General features: G+C 29.1%; 1 long non-coding RNA gene across 1 annotated transcript; it reads left to right on the forward strand.

Annotated features, from left to right (window-relative positions):
• Window positions 1-617: 617 nt before the first annotated feature.
• Window positions 618-1,424, forward strand: LOC139898748 (uncharacterized). The gene is made up of 3 exons (XR_011777127.1): window positions 618-998; window positions 1,082-1,145; window positions 1,233-1,424. It is a non-coding gene; the product is annotated as an uncharacterized lncRNA (long non-coding RNA).
• Window positions 1,425-4,135: the final 2,711 nt, after the last annotated feature.

Below are 4,135 nucleotides of genomic sequence, written 5' to 3' on the forward strand. Positions count from 1 at the left end.
ATCAATATTCGATCAATATAATTATGTCATCAATAATTACAAGTGACCATTTATGAATGACAATTTCAATAATTTTCACATTATGTCTAAAGGTGACCATTTCAACCCAAATATTTATGAATGAGCTTAATCAGGCTTTTCTTTATTTCAAATGAGTAAAAAGGGAGCGGGTTAAAGAATTTCGAAGATGGTGAGAGTCTAAATTTATTACTACGTATTATTTTAACATAAGTTTTGTGGGTCATTCGATCCCTGTTTAAACCGGTACTAAAAGTGACCGTTTTAAGCTGTTAAGTGTTACCCAATCAGCTTGGAGCACAGTGCTTGACATGCCTAAATCTACCAGTAATTATAATTTACAGGACATCCAGAGGGAACCATCCTGTTTCTTTTTCCGTATCAGCCTTTGAAACTCATAACTTAATGTGACAGTTTTACCAAGTTTTGGGTTGTCAGAGAGAAGCTCGGTTGCCGCTAAAGAAATGTGGGGTAAAATAGAGCAGGTACATTTAAGGATCTCAAATCGATACTTAGGTTAGATTACAAGAGGTGGGTTTCTACATGTACGTCTAAATCAATTCAAATCGATACTCTGTGATGTGGTTGCATTACCAAATTTGATACTTAACGTAAATATGTTCATGTATATGTTTGCTGCAATTTCTTTAATCTACATATAATGATCTTTGCTTATTTTGAAAGTTTTGCATGTGATGATGCTATAACTCTGGTGGCTTTTGATGCCATGGAGTTTTTTAAAGTCGTTGATTACAATGTTGATGAAGCGCACCACAAGAATTTGATTCCGAGTCTATCAAACTGTAACATTAAATTTTGATTTCTTCTTAGTTATTTATTTTAGGAGCAAAGATGATTTAAAGTTTGATATGTAGTTTTAGTTGCTATAGATATTTGTGGGATAATTTAATCCTTATTAACAAAATCACATGTCCAGGGTATCCCTTTCAGCTTGCCAACACTTAATGACCCGTGTTCAGGTTAGTAACATGGAATACTAGATTTCTATATATGGTTAATTAAATATGCATTGGTAAGTTTGTTTCCCCATCAATTGCTTCAGGTGTGAGTTCTTTGATGCTATAGGGAGTGTGGCACGTTTTGTTTCAGTGGTGCTTTATTTGGAGGTAACGAAGGAATCATCATATTCTTGTATTGTACAATCATCAATAAAGTGAATAAAACATGATTAACACTTTGATGTAATGAGTTAGGAGGTTTTATTCATTGAACTTGGACTTTGGGCAAATATGACATTTCAGAGGTAAACATTGAACTCCTTTAATTACCTGATGCAGTTTGTAGGTGTCACGGCTCATTAGACTGTGCTAAATCCATTATATTGTTTAGTCTTATGTTGTGTTGTGAAAATTATTATATGACATTGACCAATCACAAACGGATATTATGGGAATAACTAAACGTACTTTAGAAAAAGTGTCTAAATTTGTGTTTTTGGTGTATTGGTCAGCTGTTTTAGTATAGTAATTTGGAGAACATGAGGTAGAAAATTAACTAAAAATAGGTTGTACTCGCATACATAGGAGTTAATATTCTTACTATGATGATTATGTGAAAATGGGTTGTAGAAGTGCATTTTTTTGTGAGTTTTTGTTGTTTGGAAGTATACTAATTAGATCAGATGCTTAAGTGTTTGACAATCTCTGCCCTCTGATTAATCTAATGAAAAAACATAATGTTGGTTTGTTTGTAGGTACATATAGGTTTTTTTGTTCGTTGAAATCATTTAATGGGATGACACTCTGATTAATCTAATGAAAAAACATAATGTTGGTTTGTTTGTAGGTACATATAGGTTTTTTTGTTCGTTGAAATCATTTAATGGGATGACAGTGGTGAATTTTCAGCTCAAAGAGATACCTATTGATAAACAGGCTTCACCATTATCACCTACAAAACTTGATGTTGATCAGAGGTTGCAAAATGGATGAGTTTGGGAGGGTTAGACTTGGAGTCAGGTCTCATACAGATCAAATGTGTATCTATGTGATGTGTGTGTCTATATATAGAATAAAATGGTTTTTTTTTTTTATTTTAGCTTGCTCGATTGAATATATAGATTGAATATAAGACAACACTACTACTTTAATTTAATACATTGATTATAAACATTACTCGTAATTAAACCCTCACAAAGCCCGCGAATTCGCGGGTATTCATGGTCAAAGGTTTGAGAACCGGTGTTACAGTTGCGTTACTTTAGGTCAACTATCCACGTTCGTGGTACGTGAGAGTAGGACAAAGATTTCTCAAATTATAGTCCCTATTTAATTCTTAGTCGGGTTGGATAGCGGGGAGTCAAAATGGGTAATTTTGAGTGTGGAGTCAAAATAATCCCTATTTAATTCTTATTAGGCTTACCGTATTGCCAACCTGAAAGGGGTAGGCTTGTGTGACGACCCGGAAATTTTCGACCAAATCTTAATTTAATCTTTATATGTTTCCGACACGATAAGCAAAGTCTGTAATGTTGAGTCTCAAATTTTTTTTTACTGTTTTCATGAATTCATTTGACTATTCCCGACGATTCACGAACATTTGTGTGTAAATAAAAATATAAATATATATGAATACTTTACATAAGTAATATTATATATATATATATATATATATATATATATATATATATATATAATTAATAAATATTAAAGATTCAATAAATTATATAATTGGTTGATATGATATAATAAATAGTAATATATTAAACTTAATTACAAGTTTGAATATAATTGTTATATTAATATTCTTATCATTATTAGTATTATTATTAAGTAGTTTTATTATTAACAAGATTTTTATTATTATTATTATTATTATATGTATGGTAATGTATAAATAATAAATAGTAAATATATGTTATTATATATATAACTATTAAATATTACAAAATTAATAATTTGTAATATTAAATGTAATTACAAGATAAAATATAATTATTATAATAGCCTTATTATTTACATTAATAATATTGATATCAGTACTATTTATAATATTATAATATATAGACATGAAATTGGTTAAGCATAAATTGCTATGTCAATATTATTAGGGTTATCTTTATTTTTAAAAAATCAATCTTGATCATCCATTCTAATTAAACAAACAAATACAACCATTGGATTAAATATCGAAAAGATTATTACTTAATACGTTTTTCATTTTGAATAATAATGACTTGAATAACCTCATTTTAACTTCTAATTACAATTAACTATAACATTATTGCGTAATTAAAGGGATGGATAGTTAGAATCATATTCAAACTTTCAAAATCACATACGAATTAATTAATATGCCTAACTGGGGTTGAAAAATTGACCATTATATCCGGATTTATTGTTTAAACATTAAATTCAATTGCTACAATTTCAACATTTCCATATGTGCATATGTCTTTGATTATAAAAGATCCGTATATGATAATAAATAAAATAAAAATCGTCGCAAAAGTTAATACAAATAAGCCATAGATAATATTCTTCCATATACTACCTTTCTATCTATATTATATAATTATTGAAAATACATTCCAATAATGCATTTGATCAAAAGATATATAAGTATAACTAACAACCCCTACAAATAAGGTAGTCGATTGCTTATTTATCTATGTTTTCAACCAATTGCAATTCAAATTTGAAATTCTAATTATTGAAAATTGTTATTTATGTTACGATATTGGGTATAAATGCTATTCATATGGACTTTAATCACACCACAATCTTGAATCATTTATAAATTTATACTCCGTATTATACAATATACAATATAAATACCACACTATTCTGCAATTTTTTTTTTTTTTTTGAAAAGCCAAATTTTTTATTAGAAAAGAATAAAAAACATACAGGAGAAATAAAACATCACGAAACGACAAGGCATAAACAGGAACACGAGACCGAGAAAGCTAAGAATATACATGCCTAAACATTGCCTATACAAGAATTAAAACTCGAAACATAGGAAAAGTAGGAAAAGCAACCCATATCCCACTGTTTACACAATTAGAAAGCAACTTGAAAACATCAAGCCGGATAGAGATAGAATTGCAGTGCCGAAAATTCGGCGACAAAGCAATACTAAGACCACCCACTTA

This window comes from Rutidosis leptorrhynchoides, chromosome 3 (assembly GCF_046630445.1).
Source record: "Rutidosis leptorrhynchoides isolate AG116_Rl617_1_P2 chromosome 3, CSIRO_AGI_Rlap_v1, whole genome shotgun sequence".
Taxonomy (NCBI): Eukaryota; Viridiplantae; Streptophyta; class Magnoliopsida; order Asterales; family Asteraceae; genus Rutidosis; species Rutidosis leptorrhynchoides.